This window comes from Fukomys damarensis, unplaced genomic scaffold (assembly GCF_012274545.1).
Source record: "Fukomys damarensis isolate Sample0158 unplaced genomic scaffold, DMR_v1.0_HiC HiC_scaffold_19, whole genome shotgun sequence".
NCBI classification, from domain to species: Eukaryota; Metazoa; Chordata; class Mammalia; order Rodentia; family Bathyergidae; genus Fukomys; species Fukomys damarensis.
In genome coordinates, this window is record NW_022900931.1 from 23,079,920 (window position 1) to 23,099,625 (window position 19,706).

Below are 19,706 nucleotides of genomic sequence, written 5' to 3' on the forward strand. Positions count from 1 at the left end.
TTTTTTTTTTTTTTTTTTTGGTACCGGGGATCGAACTCGGGACCTTGAGCTTACAAGTCAGGCAGCGGAACCACTGAGCTAAATCCCTGGCCCTAATAAATTTACTTGTCTTTTTTTTTTGGTACCTGGGATCGAACTCAGGTCCTTGTGCTTGCGAGGCAGGCAGCGGAACCAAGGAGCTAAATCCCCAGCCCCCATTACATGTATTCAAACATAAATTCTGAAGTAGAAAACCAGACCCAGAAGTGAGGTTGTGACGATTTCTATCCCGAGATTCTCAAATATACCTAAAGCAGGAACCCAAGTTGGCTTTCTTCTGGGTGTCCAAGTCCCCCCCACCCCGAGAGAAACACCCCTCTGGAGATTTTTACAACCCAAATGGTGCTTGGCTTTTAACAAGTTTGCAGGATGCCTATTAGTACTTTCAGAAAAAACAAATGGGAGCACTCTGTGGAAAAGACGGATGGGTGGGAACCACATTCCTGGCTCTGGAGCTTCCTCCCTAGGTAGGAGAGGATGCACCAGTCCGACCACACTCAATGCTGGCACAAGGCTGTTCCCATGAGCCCCGCTGCAACAGGCTAAAGGCGTCCCTGGAATTTATCAAGATGTTTCAGGATGTGAAGTGTGTGGAAATAAAATAAGTCCTTGTGTCACCTCCCTGACAAAGTGACATCCTAGAGTGAAAAGACAGTGTATTGCATCTCTCAAATGATCACAATTAAATTGTGTATCTTAAATTTTCTTTTTACTCAGATCTATTATCTATTAGCGGAGGGCGAGAGGGTGGGGAGAGATTTGTAATAGGCCCTGCAATCAAGCCTCGCTGTGAAAGGTCACTGAGATACTTTTCCTCTCATGATTTAAGAAATACTTTAGCATTTATCTTGTGTTCATTATGAACCAGGTGTGTACTTATCATGCATTAGCATAAGATGACTCCAGTATTGAAAATTCTGTTGAGAGTGGGGGCACAGCTCTGTGGTAGAGCACTAGCCCAGCATGTGTTCTGCCTTTGGTTCAATCCCCAGTTCTGCAAGGGGAAAAATATCTGCATATAAATACACACGAGTGCTCAAAAATTCTTATATACCTCTCAGAATATATGTCCCGATTTTGGCTGGAAAAATACATTCACTGTAACAATCAGGAAAGGAGCTGGCACTAAGGAGCACAAGGTATGTGCTTTCCAAGGAGCCTGTGTTTTACTTCAGCCTCTCAGTAACACAGCAAAGAAGGCGTCCTTATCTCCACTGCACGGAAAGGAACCTGATCTGAAGATCACAGGGCTTAAGCAACTTGTTCAAGTCACCGCTGAAAAGATGGCACAGCTGGTCTTTGTGCACAGGCTGGCCTTACTCTACTCCTAGCTTCTGCTAAAGAGGAGAACAAGAAATTGCATGTGAGTAATACTAGCCATTCAGCAATGACCTCATAACCAGGGGAATTCCAAGAGGTAAGTTCAAGCATGGAATAAAGAATACTTGGAATATTTTCTTGCTTTGCATCCATCCCCACTCCTCCCAAAATTCCAGTGGAGCTTCTAAAGGCCACTCAGCAGTTACCTACACCACGGTGCCTACTTTCTTCAGACTGCTGCTTATGCTAGGGAGAGCACAGACGGAGGACGTGACTGCACTTAGCTGCAGGGAAAGAACTACATGTGATGCACGAGAGAATCTCTGCCCCCGTGAGAGAAGCATTGGAATCCACCCAGGGATGTGTATTTCTTCCAGGATACCATCGGCAGGGCCACCAGGGCATTTGCAGGCTGCTTGTACTGATGATAACTTCACCTTGTATAGAAATCTCATCTTGGGTACTGTTGAGTTCAAATTATTACTTTTTATCCCTAATGTTTTCTGTAAGAAGAAGCCATTTCTCATCCTCAGCTCCTTCCTATTTATCCAAAAGCAGCAAATCTGAACATACAGGTGAGATAAACAGGAGCCACAAGGGGGAAGGCACCCTGTCAACATACATTTGGTGCCTACAGCAAGCAGATTTTCTGCACCGAGGTGCTGAGGCCACTTCCAGAAATCACAGTGGTTTCAGGCCAAGCCAGGCCTTTCCAGTGGCTTAAAGACACACACTTTCTGATGGGGACAGGAGGAGGCACTGAGGATGAATGTGGTCAGAGTAGCAGAAAGATTCAGAGGATCCTTGAGATCTCTTCAAACTTAAGAAGGAAAAGTAAGAAAGAGTTAAAGCTTCCTTGCTGTATTAACTTTCCATTACTGTAACAAGTCCAGAGATAATCAGCTTCTAATGAGAAAAAGTTCATTTTGGCTCCCAATTTTGGAGTTTCCTGTCCATGATCAACCGGCCCTGTTACTTTGGATCTGTGGCAAAGAAGTGAAAAAGAAGAAGCAAGGGGCTGCTATGCCACTGTTACTTTTGAGGGCACCGCACCCCATGATCTAAAGGCCTCTTATTAGGTCCAGCCCCTTAAAGGTTCCACCACCTCTCTGCAGGGCCTCACTCAGGGAACCAAGCCTTTAACTCCTGCATCTTTGGGGGATCCTTATCCAAACCCCAGCACTTGTATAATCGCAAAAGGCAGGGCCAGCAACACAGACCTGTACCCTAGAAGAAAGGCTTTCCTCCAAGTTTGTGTGGGATTCACTGTTCCCTCTAAAGCTAACTGGAGTTAAGGTACAAAAGTTACTTGAAAAAGGATTTCTGCATTGGGAAAGAGCTCATGAAGATTCCTTTATAACTCCAAGATTCTGCTTCTATACAATGTTGTACCACCCTGGTAAGTCAAAGCTCATTCACGACAGTGTGGGTGGAGCAGTCCAAATACAACATGAACACCACGAGTCCCTTCTCTTTCAATTAGTCTCCGAGGTCCCCTCACTGGATCCTAGGGTTCTGCCGAATATAATCTGAAAAAGCACCAGCCTATAGAACTACGAACATCAAAGCAAAAGACTCAAATAGATTTCTTTATTGTTCCAATTTCAAAACATTTAAATTAAGATCCTCTCCACTCCTGAGATGCCATGAAATTTTTTTTTTCTTTTCTGAATTTCTTAGATATTTCTGACATGAATAGTAAGCAGAATCTAAAGCTGGAATTCCTTTTAATGTCAGACTTGTGGTTTCCAGAGAGGATTGTGGAGCAGGCTCAGCTGTAAGGACACATAGATGGTTAGCTCATTTGGCTGGAGCCCATCACTGATGCACATGCGAGCGGGGTTACCAGCTTCAGACCTGCACAGAACAGCTACATTCTCACTGTTCCACAGCCCTGGCCCACACCCTTAAGCCCTGCCATAATGTAAGTGATTGCTTTTGCTCAAAGCAGAGATCAGACAAGCTCAGCAGCTCACCACTCCCTGGGAAGACCATGCAAGTGCATGTGCTACTGACAGCAGGCCAGCAGCCCTGCTCCAGTGGAGGGAGGGTGGGGACACAGGACTATCAGGTGTCCCTTTGGGGAAAATAAAGTCTTGCAGTTGATTTACAGACATTCCCCTAAGCTTCTGAACCACCTTTGAAAGAGGGTCACTAACTCCTTTTTTTCCTATTTCTAGCAGCAGAAAAAAGAGATACTTAAATTAGCAGCAGCTTGTATCCCAGGCACAACAAAGTGGCCAAGTTCGGTTCTTTATTAGCTGCTTTCTCCTCCATTAATACTATTCCCTTTAATGGTTTGGCTGTTACCACTAGCCAATCTGCATTGTCCCTGCCTGGGGCTAACAAGTAATGAACTGAGAGAGTTGCTATGTACTCCTATCAAGGGTGCCATTAGAGATGCTTCTCAATTTCTCCCCACAAATGAGAGGCCTTGCAGGCATGGACCCCTGCCATGTGACTGTTCCTGTACCTCACTTGCGGGCCCTTGGGTGGGAGCTGCCCAGGACTCTCGGGACTGAGAACCTGGGCAGAGAGAAGGCTGCAGGTCAGGCGTGGTCAGACATCAGTGGCCCAAAGGTTCAGGATCTGCACATCAACGATGAATTCCTCCTCCATTCCTCCACTTGCTTTCCCTGGCCTCGCAGGCCCCTCACCTTCTCCTCCAGTAGTTTTCTTCTTTCCGCTGCAGCTCACTTACTGCTTGGCTCGCTTTCATTTCTTTCTTTAACTGAAATATCCTGGGAGTCTTGAGAAAGAGAAGCCATGGTTCAAACCCACAACCCCAGTGAGTTGGTGGGCGGGGAAAAGTTTGAGGGAGGTGGCTCAGAGCCCCCTTAAAATTAAAAAGCGGTCTTGCCTTGTCATTTATCTTTATAAAATGTCTGCAGCTTAAATGGACCACCCATGCCTTAATAGGAAACTTCTGGTTTTAAAGACCAGAAAGCAGAGCTAGGACTCAGGTTCTGATTCAAATGCGGGTAAACAGAGGCACAGCGCGCGATGCTCCATACCTTACACCACGGCACTGCTGGCCGAGCTGCTAGGCAGTTTGTGTGGAGTCAAGAAAGCCCAAACTGATCCCCAACCCCACCCACCCAGGAAGGGAGGAGGGAGGCTGGGTTACAAGCACTTCCACAGTCAAACTGGAGAAATTCCCCAGCTCTCCGCAGATCAGATAATTCCTGGGTGACTTCAGCTTGAGACACAAATACAAAGAGAGACCTGTAAACTATACCTACAGGAACAAGCATAAACCTAGAAAATGTTTACCAAAAATAATTTTCAACACAACCAAGCAATACTGTACTCAAAAAAGCAGTGTAAAAGAAAGGAGTCTGCCCAAGAAACAAGAACATGCCCAACTTTTACAGTCATACTGTGGTGTCTCAAAAATAAATGAGATGAAGCTTCTTTAGTTGTCTTAAATCAAAAGAGCTCCATAAAGGGGAGGCATGACTATGATGAGGAATTTGAGAAGTCCCACAGGAAACAACACTTTGAACACATGCTTTAAGAATTAAACCTGTCTTGCCAGCTGCGGTGGTGCACACTTGCAATCCCAGCACTGTGGGAGGCTGAGGCAGGAGGATTGCAAGAGAGGCTGGGGGATGTAGTAATTTAATAATCGAAAATGAGACTGAAGATTAACAATGACCTCCTTACGTGACTGAAAATTGAAGGCAGGAAGTACGCTGTCCCCATCCCATGCTCCACAACCCTAACAGTAACATATAAACAACCTTACACACACTGAGCGGGAATGTTGCACACCTGTATTTCCACTTTTAGGGAAAAAAATTCCAGGAGTAATAACCATCTCGGCAAGTCATTTCTAACTACACTTGTCAAAAACATCAAAGAAATTCCTCGACTCTCGGACACAAGACTCTTCATCACAAAAGGCACCCTCCTTTTCCTTGTGGTCACGGTTAGAAAGACCTGGCAGTTTTATCTTTTGAAAAGGAATTATAAAGCAAGTTTTGCTGATAAGGTGAATAGTAATACGAAAATGCCACTGTAAGCAATGCCATTCTAGATGTAAACTACAGAATGAGAATGAAACAGGAGAGAAATACTGAGGGTTCACAGAAAACTAAGCTGCTCATAATAATAGGGAAACTCACATGCTGTACTCAGCCTTGTTGTTAAGACTGGTGTTTTATTTTACCTAAGGTCCTGTGCCTTCCTTAAAACTTATTAGTGCTCACGAGTATATGAGAACTATGCTTGAATTTCCACATATGCCAGGGACTTCTGATCAGCTAAGAATTTAGGAAATACACACTTTAAATCAGTACTCTGAATCTTGGCTGCAAGTCAGAATTTTCCAGAGAAACTTAAAAAAAAAATTCCAGTATCCAAGTAAACCAGAGTCCATGGGGATGGAAGCCAGGTATGAGTAAACTTCCTAGGTAATTGCAATATGCAGAGTTGAGGGTGAAGATCACTGCCTTAAACTGAGATGTAAACAGAGTAAATCAAGACAGTAAACTTTTATCTTTCACATCAGAATTTAGAGACCTTATTAACCAATTTGCTGAATGTCTTAGTCTCCTGAGTAAATTGCCATCATCATATCTTTAACCATAAAATGGAGACTATTAGGGTAATGCAGGGAGTTTCTGAAGGGTGACTGACCTACACAGCCACACAGAGGCGTGTGCAGTGGCTCCTGACCGCTTGCAAATGCCTCTGGAGCTCCCTGTGACACCCCCACCTCCAGGAAGGCCATGCGCCCTTACTTTCTGGAGCTCTTTGCAGAGCCCTTGTCCTGGGCACCTGCTACACTTGGGTGCAGGGCTGGAGCAGGGCAAGGTTAATGGAGGGGAAGCACAAGGAAATGAAGACCTGTTCCCTTCTGGCCTGCAGTCCCTTCCCTCTTAGCCCCTCTGTGTCTACACACCCTTCTGCTTAAGAATGGCCTCTCAGCAAGTGGCCTGGAGACTGAGGGACTGCTGTGTCCTGTTCTAGGGGAATGGGCCCCTTGGACCTAAGCCATTCAATGACGGCTGCTGGGACACATTTTTCCCCAAAGTAACCTTGTTACTACTCATGGGTAGGTCTTTTAGTTTTGCACATTGAACTATTAAGTGATGATCACCCTAAGAAAAGCCTTTACCTCCAAGCAGCTAACTTCAAAATAAAATCTTGCAACCCTAAACTACTAGAAAGTGTGAAAGCAATAAAGCCCTCTGTGCCACATCATCATTCCCTCCTAACATACCAGGAGTCACCAGAATTAGCACAAAACGGACTTGACAGATGCAGAAATTAAGGCTCAACAAGACTCTTGAATGAGCCATCTATCTACTCTGGATGGAGCTAACATTCCCAACCCCTATGCCGCCTTCTTTCTCCACAGAACACCTTCTACCTATAACACTTTTAAAATTTGCAGTCCGCCTGATGTAGTCTGTACACAAAGCACCCCTAACGAGATAAGAGGAGTAGATCACTCAAGAACCTAGATGGGTTGCGTTTGGTGGCACACACCTGTCATCCCAGCTACTAAGGGGGTCAAGAGGGAGGATCACAAGTTCCAGGCTAGTCTGGGCAATTTAGTGAGACCATCCATCCATCCATCCATCCATCACTGGGCTGGGGATGTAGCTCAGTGGTTCCTTGGAGCAATCCCCAGTATGGGGGGACCATGCAGCTGACTTACTAACTCACTTTTAATGAGAACCTTGTCAAGGTAAAGCCACCCGAAACTTAAGTTCTTTCTGTAAAACAAAACTTTAAACAGTTTCTGAGCATCCTGGTATTATTAGTATGTTACCTCTTCCTTAAAGCAACACGCAGCTCTAAAACCAAGAGGATTGTGGCATGAATACAGCTTTGACATCTGAAACTCTCATGCCGGTACTGGAATTACTAGGATGGGTTATAATTCTCTCTGCATCTTCAGAAAGCAACATGCAAGGAAAGCTGTGACAGCATGCTACCGCGCCCAAGTCAAGCCTAGCAGGAGCTGCACCAACAGCCCCAGCATGTAGCTGCCAATACTGGAACCAACAAAGGGGAAGACCTCGGAAGCTTAGTAAAAATGTTGATGGAAGGATTAAAAAAAAAAAAAATCACTTGGAGATGGTAGGGTTGAGAGGGCACCTGTCTCCAACGCAATGGAATTCCCCTCTCAGATTACTTTATAGTCCTTACCACCAGCAAATGAAATCCAAGTTGACAGTCACAGAGATTTCTGCCTGCAGAAAAGGTGAAAGGATCAAGCAGGCACAAATGACAAAGCACTCATGCAGTTCCTCGTTCCCGAGAGAACCAGAGGTTTGGGGAGAAATGCACTTGAAAATCATTCTGATTAACATGGGCAAAGATATGTTCTCAATTAACTTACTCTTATTAAAACCTATTTTGCAACCCTTAAAGGTCATAAATCCATCCACATAAAACATGTTAACAGAAGAGGAATTCCAGCTTTTGGAGTCTAGCAACTTCCCCTAGAAAGCCCTACAAGGTGTGACCAGAAACACAGTGACTGTTGCTGCCCAGAGCCGTCCACAGAAAGCAGGCTCATGAAAACATGGCAGTGTGTCCCCATCCGTCCTATTCACCAGATCTGGCACTGGGTGTCTTCTGGCTGTTCCTCAAAGTCAAAAATGACTGTACAAAGTAAATGTTTTACATCAAGTCAGGGATCTGTGGCAGCCAGAACAGCACAATTATAGACATTCAAGAGAGAGGACTTCCAGAAGTGCTTGAGGAAGTGGCAAAAATGATGGGCTAGGTGTGTTCAAATCAAGTATTTTGTGGGGAATCAATGGCCATGTATCTGTCATTGTAACAAATTTTTAAAATTTAAACATTCATCATATATTCTGATCATATCTCATGCTTCTAGACAACTAGATTTTCACTGGAAATATTTGCTCTGTACTCAGGTTTCATAAAATTTATAGTTAAGAAGGTAAATTCACACAGCGAAGCTATTTTAAAAATTCTTTAAAAGACTTCAATAACTGGCTCGAGTATGTTTTTAAGTTTAATTAAAATGAATTCCTTTTCTGGGTGGCACTAGGCATTTCCAGGGCTCACGGTACCCACAATGTGATCGGCAGGCACTGTCCCCATGCTTTTGGAAGCATCAGAGACTTGGGACCGACAATGACCGAACACGAACCGTGTTCCTTGTCTTAATTTCGCCAAAGTTCATACCCAAACCGGAATTCATTTACAGAGAAGAATGAAAGGGGCAGGGGCACTTTTGTGCCCTCTGTACTCAAAGGACTTTGGGCTTTGTTGCACTTAGCAACAAGCACAGAGTTTAGGCTCCACCAATTCAAGCCTGTCTGCCTGCCTGCCTCTCCACTACTTAACAGATTTCCCAAAACAAGTTCATTCAGGGCTCCACTTTGCAAAGTTTCACTTTTCCTCCCCAACACAAGTGATCACTGTGAACTGCAACCCTTTCCTTACTGGATTATTGTTGAACTCTGCCATGATACTGCTTAGAAGATACCTAGAGATACAACCCAGCAACTCCTAAAGCTCTGGGTATCCTGTATAATGTTATTTTACCCACCAGCTAGAATCTGAACTATAAAATAAGAGTCTAAACTTCTCCAAGAGATAATCTCAGAGGAAAGGTGTATATTAAAGTAGGAAGTTGATAAATGACCATGGGAGAGGGCATGTCTCACTATTTACAATTTCAATGCACCTTGCCCTTATTTTTTCACCAATTCTAGTCATCCTTATCTGTTTTCCTTCCTCTATTCCCAAGGCTGAGAAATAACAAATGTCTAAGCCTAAACAAACACGCTCATTACTTCCTCCACACCAATTCTTCCCAGTAAAACTACGAAAAAGTGACAGGGGAGGTACAGATCTGAGTCTCAGGTTCCCTGGCTCATTATGAAATAGCAGTGACAATTGTGCTGATAGATTATGAGCTTTTGAGTAAATCAAATGAGATATAATACCCGGAAAAGGCCATACCAACCATGACGTATTACTCTTACGCAATAGTTTCCATTTCTTTCAGACCTGGGATCCGAGACAAATGCTGTTGCCCTTGTCAATTCCTTCCATCAAGTGCCTAAGAAAAATTAATATGTACCATCTTGTTACATGGAAACACTGTGTACATTAGATCCCGAGGAGACTCAGATCAGACGATAAAAAAAAATCAAATGATCTGATTTTCAGAGACTGTGATCTTGAGTGTGTCACATTTAGGTTATAAAGCAAGTGCCAACAGAATGTAATTCTCTGTTTAAGACTCTGAGTAACCTACAACCTAAACAAAATCCCACCTGTTTTCAACCACTGTTAGTTAACATGTTGTAGTTCAACACGGAGTGTTCAGAAAACTTCTTACAGTTTCCTGCAGGGTTTTGACTTCATTGTTCCAACCCAGTGCTTTCTTTGCCCAGCAAAGTCCCTCCTGGAGCATCTCTGGACTCAGCCTTGGGTGCCCTGTTAAGGGCTTCCTGTCCTGCCTCTCAAGAGTCAAAGCCAGGCCTCCCTGGCCCCTGCTTGCCTGGCCCTGAGCTTGGATCTAAGTCTCACTCTTCACAATTCCTTGTTTATGGGTTGATGGCTCACTAGAAGTTAGACTTTGATTTTCTGGTGTCCATATGCATGACTGGGGGCCAACCTCACCTTCATCTGCCTCTCAGACCCCCAAATCACACAGGAGCCTCAGGCTCTCCCGGGAACCCTGACAGGGAAGTTATCATGAGAAGAAAACTCCCTATGACTGGGGGCCTTGCTGGTCTTGCTCACCACCATATATGCCTTGTGCCCAGAATGGGCTAACAGAGAACACGAAGTACTGATGGAAAGATAAGCCTCATTAGACAGTTTCACTCAAGACATTTTTTAATGCCAACACAAACTCATCTATGGGCTGTGTTTTCACTTAGGGCCACAGAGTTGCTTATTAACATTTGAAGTCCAATTGTCTACATAAAAATCCTACTATAAGCCACCAGCTCCACCTTCTCTCATACATCTGCCCTCTAGGGGATGCATTCTCGGCTCTATCTAACTGGTTATTGGACCGGTTCTTAGGCCTTATTCTGTTCTATTCCAAGATCCTAGAATATCCCACCTACTATGATCCTATCCCATCAAGTCTGCTACCTCTTAAGGTAGATACTTAATTTCAGAATATGTTCACTCTTGTTCCAATAGTACCACCATTCCTCAAAAATAATTTTGAGATACTTTTAGAATTTTCAAAACTAGTTATCAATAATAGTTCATTACAGTTACTTGTACTTGAACAAAAATACAACCCAGCTTACCCTGTCAGACTTAATACCAAATGAGATCAGTCATTTCCAAAATTTAAATCCTACTTCAAGGATCAAAGATGTCTATTACTGTAATCTTCTACTAAATGTTTCTTTCCTAGCTAGACTAAAAGTGTGGGCATACACACTATGATTGTGTTATTGACCACTCTCCCCCAGCACAGTGCCTGATACACTGCAGGTAACTAATAATTATCTGGCAAATGAACAAGCCAATGGTCTCATGAATTTTATGAAATACTTATCTTTGATTCAACAAACGTGGGTGACACTGCGAGGTGCTGAGAATGCAGAAATGAGTGGAACTTACAGTAAAAAAAACAAGGGGAAAGAAAAAGAAGCTATCCCTCATTGTCAACTCTTACGTGACCGACATATATTTTTTCACTTTTAAGCAATCATTTTAATTTCCATTTTAAAGGCTAAAAACTTGGAATTCAGCAATGTGACATATCTCACATAATGTTAAACAGTGATGAGCCGGCTCAAAATCCAGGGCCGACTGGCAGTAAAGTCCAGGCCCTTTCTTTGATTACAGCAAGTAATAGTTACATAACTAAGCTAAATGATATTTTAAGGTGATAACTTTTAAAACACTGAAGAAGATGATACCTAAGTATCTGCCTATGTTTTAGCCTTCATACCACCCAGAAATCACCTTCGGTGACAAACTCTCATTTTACCACTGCTAAAATCTTAGCAGTAAATTCCCACAGCCCTCACTCCCACAGGCATCCAGAGCCAAAGGTCCATGCCTGCCCCACTCTGTGCTGATGCTGGGGTGAAGGCATTTTTAGCGGCAGGTGACCTACAAACACCAATCGGCAGGTTAAGCCCCGGACAAACCCTAGTACGTGTACACCTGGAAACAGGAAGGAGGCTTAGAAGCAGAACTAGCATCACTAAACACGGCAAATTTCGCCCCTATGGGGCATATGCCAAAATGCCAAGAATTATCAATACATCCCACTTATTCTTAAGTAGAAGATAAAGCATGAAACCTTTCAAATTTGATTTCAGGGGCTTGAAGCACAAGGGGCATTCTGAATCTTGGCTCTGGCACTAACTACATGGTCACTTCTGAGATGTCTCGGTGGCTCCCTTGGTGCTAGGGTTAAGGTGTCGCACAAATGCATTGTGGACTGTGTGATAAAATACACAAGGCTCTTGTAAAACCACCATTTGTTACTGGGTTTAAGACAAGTTCAAGCGCATTGGCAAATCACCTGTTTTGAAGCAGGGGGAAGAAAAACAGAACGAAAACAAGAAAATGGACATCAAAAGACCTGGTTCCTATTCAGACGATGCAGCAGGTCTGCCTGCTCTGGCACGATCGCTTAAGGAGAAATGGTGCAAGGTGGTTCCTGTAGTGCCACTATCCATACTTGGCCCAAAGGGAAAAGATCCATTTGCTTCTTTTGATTAACATGTTGGAGGCCACAGGTAAAATCATCAAGTGATCTGCTAAGCAGAGGTTTTCCTGCTATCTGCTACAACAATCCAGACCGCTGGCCATCTGTTAGCTTCACCTGCATTTACAGACCAGCTCTTCACATGACTGCGAGTAGGCTGTGAATGTCAGTGTGCGCGCGCGTGCGTGCGTGCGTATGTGTGCGTGTGCGTGTGCGTGTGCAGGACGATACCTGCATCCTCTAAAGATAAACGTATTTCATTTCCTTCATTGAGTGCTAGTTCTCAGCTAAAAACAATTCCTTCCCAGTTGACTCCATAATCACAGGGGCAGCAGAGCTGTGTACAAGTTGCCAGAGGCAAAGCTGGTGGAATTATTCTTAAGCACCCACTCGCCGTGCACCTACTCTGCTCTACCTGTACCTTACCACTTTTCTGCAATCACTGAAGTTAGAAAAGGGGAGAGAGAACGGACAAGAGTTATGTCAAAAAGCAAAAGGAGGTGCTAAGGGAAAAGGAAAGAGGCAAATGTAAGAGGTCCTGTAGCTTTTTGGTGCCAGACACTCCCATACCTTTCTGTTCATAAAGGGAGAAACCAAGTTCACTGAGGTGTAAGAACTTTCTTCCCAGTGTGGTGTTAGAATTTGAAGCAAAGTATGTCAGATTCCAAGAATGCCACGGTCTCTCTGTATTTTCTCTCCAAGGTGAGAAGTAAGGATCTCTGGCCAGATCAAAGTGGTACCTTGAACTTAGAGAAAATGGCAGCAAATACATTAGAAAGTATTTTTGAAAGTTGCAGCATTTCTCTTGGTGATTATAAAGCTGGAGAGGCGTCTGGATAAGAGGGACAGGGCATCTGGACAGCATCAGTGCCCCGCACTCCCTAGATGCAGAGGCAAGAAGAAATGTCTGTGTCTGACACCTCCGGAACCAACAAAGCAGCGTAATAAACAACACAGCCTGGGATGGAAGGAAAAGGTGGGGCAGAATATGACGGATGCCCGTGGCCTTCGTATGTTTTACAGAAACTGCCCTTCTCCTACGCAGAGCTTATCAAAGGAGATGGAGTCTTCTTTGTCACTTTCCTCATTGCTGGGACTTACTACCTCAGGAAAGGTTTATCTGGGCTCACGGCTTTTAGAGGTTTCAGGCCACTGTCAGCTGGCTCCGAGGCAGGAAATAGCACGGCAGAGGGGTGGAGCAGAAGAAAGTCGCTCAAGTCGCGGTGGCCAGGAAGCAGTAAGGGAAGAGAGGAGCCAGGGATGAGGATCCAGCCCTCCAGGTCGTGCCCCCAGCAACCCACTTCTTCCAAAAAGACCCCAACTCCCGACAGCACTTTCTGCTATGAACGTATCAGTGGATCTATTCACAGGTGAGTGTGGCCCCACAATCCTATCACCTTGCAAAGCCATGCCTCTGCCTGTGCACAGGAGAGTTTGGGGAAATAGTGTAGTTCTAAAGCATAATAGAGTCCATTTTCTTTTGACCCCCTCCTGCTGTCAACTCCCTGCTCCTTTCCCCATGAGGAGTTAGGGCAGGAAGGGCCCCTTAGAAAGTGAAACCAGCATCCTCATTTTTCAGAGTATCTGAGGTCATACTTCTTTGTTTGAGAAATCAGGTAGTTATCAGTTCTTGTTTTCATTTTTCACTATAAACTGCATTAGAGAAAGGGTAGAGAAAAACATTAAGAAACCAGAAATTTTACTTTGCGCTATCTACACTCATCTCAAATTTTTGTCTTTCTATGACTTTATGTTCTGAATCATCTTCTACCAGGTGTACGAAAGATTTGCACTGAGCCATTCCCATACTACTGCCCAGTCAGTTCTAAGGCAGCCGCCAGGCGAGGGAGGACTCAGGGTAGAATGAGTCACCTGAACTGGTCTCCTTCTCGGTGACCTACCCCTCTTGGTGCCTGGGACTAGGCTGGGGCTCCTGGGACATGGGATGGTTGGTGACAAAACCAAGAAAGTTTTGCCTCTATTTAGGGCCCAAATGAGCTAATGAAACCAAACAAATAAAACACATTTAGCCAGTATAACACCAGTAAATGGTAGTTAGCATTTCCATTTTTTGAGAAAAGAAGCAGGATATAAGATTAATAACTATAAAGGGATTTGAGCCCTTAGGGAGAAAGGTATTCTCAAAGTAGGAAGTGCTACGACCATAAAAGAAACAATATGAGAACACAGCAGGGCTTTTTCATACCTCGCAAGAATGACTAAGTCTCTGAACACTTCCTATTCTGTCCCATGTCTTTATGAAATTTGCTTTTCCTTATAGGCCAAGAAAGAAAAAAGAAAACTTTTTTCCCCTCTCTCTCTCTCTCTCTTCTCATAACAGTAGGAAATTTCAAAACCTGCAAAGACTTCTAATAGTTTAATAAGCTCTTGCTTTTATGTAGAAATATTATGGAGAATCAAACCACACTCAGTTTTCTCTATAAGCATCCTAAATTCTTGCTACATATAATTTTGGGTAAGTTGAAAACCACCTGATTAGAAAAGACAAATACATGCACTTAAGGGGTACCGAGTAATCAGCCATCTAATTATATTTTCAATCAAAGCAATTCTTTATTACACACTATGCTAACTGCTGACAATACAAAGTGTGATGGAAAGATACAGTGAATGTTTATGATTTTAAAACAATTTTAGTACGGTAAAAAATACATGGTCATTATCGCCCTCAGAACACTCCTCACTTTCAACACATTTATCCCTGTGCTCCTGCCACTTTCTGAAGCAGCTCTGGAGTCCTCTTCGGTGAGTGTCTTTATCGTGCTGTCATTTAGCTAGACATCCTGAACTGACTCAAAATGTTTACTTTTCACGGTCACTCGATTTTGGGGGAGAGCCGCAGGTCACGCAGGCCGGGCGGAGGACAACAGTAACGCATTTACAAGCCTGCTTTTCTGTTGGATGGAATGCGACAGTGGCATTCACCACACTTTTGAAAATCAAACCTTGTAAACATATGAAAGAGGACTTCTAGAACTGCTTCAGGAAGTGGCAGGAATGATGCTAAGTATCTTCACATCAAAGAGGAGTATTTTGAGGGATTAATGGTAATGTGTCTTTTGCTGCTACACATTTTTAAAAATCGAAACGTTCACCAAGCATTTGGTACAATACTGGGTAAGAACATATTTTACTTTCTGTATCCCCAGGTCCTAAATGATCAAAAACCGCCTTTGGGACGTAGTCCCGACTGATCCGGAGGGGAGAAGAGGAGGAGACCTGGGCCTAACAGAGATGCTCACCCTTCACATCACTTCTTCCAGCAGTGCCACGGGCCAGCTCCACTCGCACCTTTTCTGGGTCACCAAAGACAACACGGAAGGTGACACACAGGCCTAGGATGCAGCAGAAGGGCCGCAAAGGCAAGAAGACACCCACGAAGGCGCAGGACAGCGGTACCCATGCACGGGACTGCACAGAGCTGCCCTGTGTGTGCTACCTGGAAAGGCCCCCTCCCGTCAGCCCCGGAGTCCTGGGTACAACAGCGACGCTGTCAAATGATTTACCAGGGAAGGGAAACCAGCAGCTCACTGAAGGCTGGGTAGGCCACGGGAAAGGCTGTTCTCCTTTTACTTCTACCCTGAACAGCTGATTGCTGTTTCCTCCAAAGCAAAAGGAAGAAATCAAAGCCGGCTCACAAAATCTACCACTCCGCAGTGCAGAGCTGCCAGCACCATCCCGTTACCAAGGAGGAAGTCTAGCGGCCTAAAATGAGAACATCACAGGTGAGCAGGGCAGGGACAACTGTCAGATGGCCATTCGGCAACTGGGCCACCTCACCAAAGAGTCTCGTCACTAGGTTCGGCTCTCTGCTGGCTGCAATGCAGAGCTCTCTGGGGCCTTGGTGACTTGCACCTTTGTACACACTACAATTGGCTCCTTTGAGCTTGGCAATCTCAGGCCAGAGCCTGATTGGACTTCCTCTATTTATACAAGACTTGTCAGGCAGGTTATGCTGCTTTCGGGCCACTTTTCCTTCCAGGCACCTGTAAAATGCCAAGATATAAGGAAACAAGAAAAGGATAAGGTTTTCCCACCCCAGTCCCAAGTCCTACAAAGGCATGCCCAGAGAGGCCTGCTGCTAGTCTCTTAAGTGACGGCAGGCACATGGGGAAAAAAAAATGATGGCACATGTTTTTAAGGATCGGTTGTAAGGGAACAATTGTTGAAAGTAAGGCCAAAGTCAAATGCACTTTGTATTCTACCGTCATTGCTGGCCTCTTTCCAGGGTGAGCAACATGCACTTCTTGGAGCCAGCAGCAAGTCCTGTGGCTGCATCAATAATAATTTTCACTTGCACTGAAAAATCCCCAATAACATTATCATAAACTCGTCTTTCTATTTTGCAGATCTAGAAAATGTGGCAGAGAGTAATTAAATACCTTTGTGAATCAGCAAACATCCTTGGGAGAGAACCCAGGACAGCTTATCTTCCTGCTTTAACATACACATCCCGCACACCACAGTGAAAATGGTTATTCTTTCACTACAAAAGATATGGCCTTCCAGCATGTAAGGTAAGACAAAACAGCAAAAAACAAACAAAAAGACCCCAACAATTCTTAAAAGACACTATTTTGTGGAGAGAAGAATCAATGAAATAGTAACCAGGCCACAGTTTTCCTAATTGAAAAGATGGTGTCCAAAAAGCTCAAGACTGTACTGAACCAATAGTTCAAAGGCCATTCCCTCTCCCCCAGTTTCAGTCAGTCGTATTGAAACTGCTTGAAGATTAAGGAGCCAATAATCAAACCAACAGACATCACATCAAAGAAAACTGGGGAACCGGGCACTCCTGTCACATCTCCTTTCCCGTTCATAGGTGGATCAGTGATCCAGGGAACAACCCACTCAGATCCTGAGAGAGTTAATATTTCAGACATGGGCATACATGTACCACATGGCAACCCAAGTTCTCACCTGTTCCAAGATGGCTGCCTAACAGCTCTAAGGACCTTGGAAAGATTCTTCAGGGACAGGTTACAAAGTCTTTGAACAGATCAGTGCTCCCTCCCACAGGAGTATATTCAGGAGTATACCCCAGAGATGAGATAAAACCCGGAAAACATGGGCAAAGTTCAACCAACAGCTGCGTCTTCAAGGCCATGAGCCGGCACACCTGGCCAGCTGACAGCCGTTCCTTTCTTTTAGAGCTTTTACCTGCCTGAGCAGGAAACAGAGATAAGGCCAAAACTAGTTCACGTTGCCTATCGTGGCTTCTCACACTTGAGCAGAACCCAACAGAAACAGAGCCTTAACCTGTTGCTTCAGATGAGTAAGTCACCCAGCCATCAAAAACAAGAGATGGTGTACACCAAAGTGGTCTGTAAACCGTAAAGCCTCAAATATAACTTCACAGAATATTATTTTGATATTTAGTAATGCTAAAAGTAGAACATCAAATTGTAAACAAACACTGATAAGCATGAGTCACTATGTGTCCATATGGCCAGCCACTTGAAGTTAGGGACAGACAGTTGGTCACTATGTAAAATGGCCCACTTGTTAAGAAAAAATTCTAAGAGGTTTAAGCGTGTAGTAAGTAATAAATAAGTTCATAATAAATAAGCTCAAACGGTTTCCCTTAGTGATGAGTTCAACAATAAAGCAAGTGTCATAAATTTGACCTCAAGCAGATTTTTCAGACAGCCTCGAGCCAGCCCTGCCCCCTACAAACGAATCTAATCTCTTAAGGTGCAGACTCTTCCCAGGGGAGCTGGATCAGCATTAGCTACTACAGAATCCATCCTGGATCTGCTCTTGGATGCTGTGTGAACATCCACCTTGAAGGAGTAGACAGGAGCTGGCATCTCGCCCAATCCCCACTTTCTGAAGTCTGCTAACAGGAAGAGGGACCCTTTCCTTCCCCCAGAGTCACTTCCCGAGGTACACACACCTGCACACCAAGTCCCCACGCTGCAAAGTACATGACACAGCCTCCAGGGAACATGTGGTGGCATCCTGTCTTCACTTTTTAAAAGGACAGAAGTCGTAGATTCATTCATTCCCCTCACACTTCTTTTCATTAAGCCTCTGCATGGCAATGCCAGTTCCAAGTATACCCGGGCTTTTTTTTCTTTGTCCTTATTTCTTATTTCCCAAGTCTTTCTTCAGGACTGTTCCACTCAAGCAACTTCAGAGGTGACACCGATGACGGAGGTAAGGAATGAAGCAATGGGAAATATTCACAGGGAACACCGATGCCACAGAGAGAAGAAGGAGCTCCCAGTGTACTCCCACTAGAAGAAAGAGGTCCTAACAGATGGCTTTTAGCCCCACTGAGACTACACAAGCAGAGCCAGCCCTGTGTGTGAAGTATGCATGTGGCCTGCATGTAAATCCAGCCAGCCCTTTGGAGCCTCTAGGGTACAGCACAGGTCTGTATGGAATAAGTACCCTACTGCACCATTCTCGCCAAGGGACAGTCAGACAAACTAGGCTCCTAACGGCTTGTCACCCATCCCACCTGGGCAGGGGCAGGGTACCTCCCCAGAGCTCATCCTGGCGTTCTCTCTTTACCCACATGTGCCCCACAATGTACACGGTCTCTTCCCTGCACAAAACAAAGGAACTGGGATGTGTTACACACATGTTCCAACCCACACAAGGAATGCAAACCTCATGTACTGCAAACATGAGAAAAACTAAAAAAGAAAAGGAAAGGGATCAAGCGATGGGTGGAGGGGATGAAGGAAAAGGGGATAAAAAAGGAATTAAGGTTGTGTTCTGGCCATCTACCAACTTCCCACAAGGAATGTAAACATTACATACTACACACATGTTCTACTACAATAAAATTTAAAAGAAATGCACTGTAAGTCTCCTTTCTCTGAACTGCTACACAATCAAGTTCAAATCTTGGCGGTGACGTGTGTTATCCACGTAATTCTGTACAAGCTACTCAGCCCCCGAAGCTCAGTTTCCTCGCCTGAGATACAGATTCCCACCTTGAAATCTGTGCGAATCAAATGAAGCCATGTGCACGGATCAAACTTCCTACCATCATACTGAATCACATCTGGTTCACAGGGGCGTCTCTCTGCGTCTCTAGTTTACCTACTCACATGCTCAATCCCGATCTGATTGGTACTTCAAATTCACTGTATTTATAGATTATCTCCCCACCTAAACTGCAAAGACATGTGTCATTTTAACTACTGCTCCACTCCTTCAGCTATACATGTAGGAAGAACCCCCACACACACACCAAGAAATGTTCCAGATTGTTGAGCAAGTGGGCATCTCCCCACACGAAATAATAACCTGGCAATATTTCCTGAGGAAGCAGCTGTGGATTCTAGTTACAGCTGATCTCTTCCCACCCCTCTGCTCCTCATGCCTCTTCTTTGAGACACATCAGCTCCTGTTTGGAACGCCCTTAAGACCGCTCATGAGCCCGGTGTCCATGCTCTTCGTCACTTCCTGAGTACATACAATGCGCCAAATACAACTCAGACACAGAAATGGAGAAGATACAATCCTTGCCTGCCCTGAGGGAAGCAGAGGGAGTCAGATGGAAAGGTAACAAATACTCTACTCCCAGGAATATATGCTTGGATAAGCGGACACATGTGAATCCTGCCAGGGAAAGAAGCCTTAATTTAGCAGGAGACTATGACTGAAATTTTTGAAATAT

At 44.4% G+C, this 19,706-nt stretch overlaps 1 protein-coding gene and 1 long non-coding RNA gene across 3 annotated transcripts in view; one reads left to right on the forward strand and one right to left on the reverse strand.

Moving 5' to 3' along the window:
* Positions 1-19,706, reverse strand: part of Etv6 (ETS variant transcription factor 6) — a 203,352-nt gene that overhangs the window by 126,577 nt on the left and 57,069 nt on the right. The window lies entirely within an intron of this gene.
* On the forward strand, positions 13,282-18,723 carry LOC109118641. Of its 2 annotated transcripts, XR_002026008.2 has the most exons (4): positions 13,282-13,419; positions 15,220-15,795; positions 16,420-16,587; positions 18,174-18,723. It is a non-coding gene; the product is annotated as an uncharacterized LOC109118641 (long non-coding RNA). The 2 variants fall into 2 exon arrangements; XR_004518153.1 differs by lacking the exon at positions 18,174-18,723 and having other exon boundaries at positions 16,420-16,823.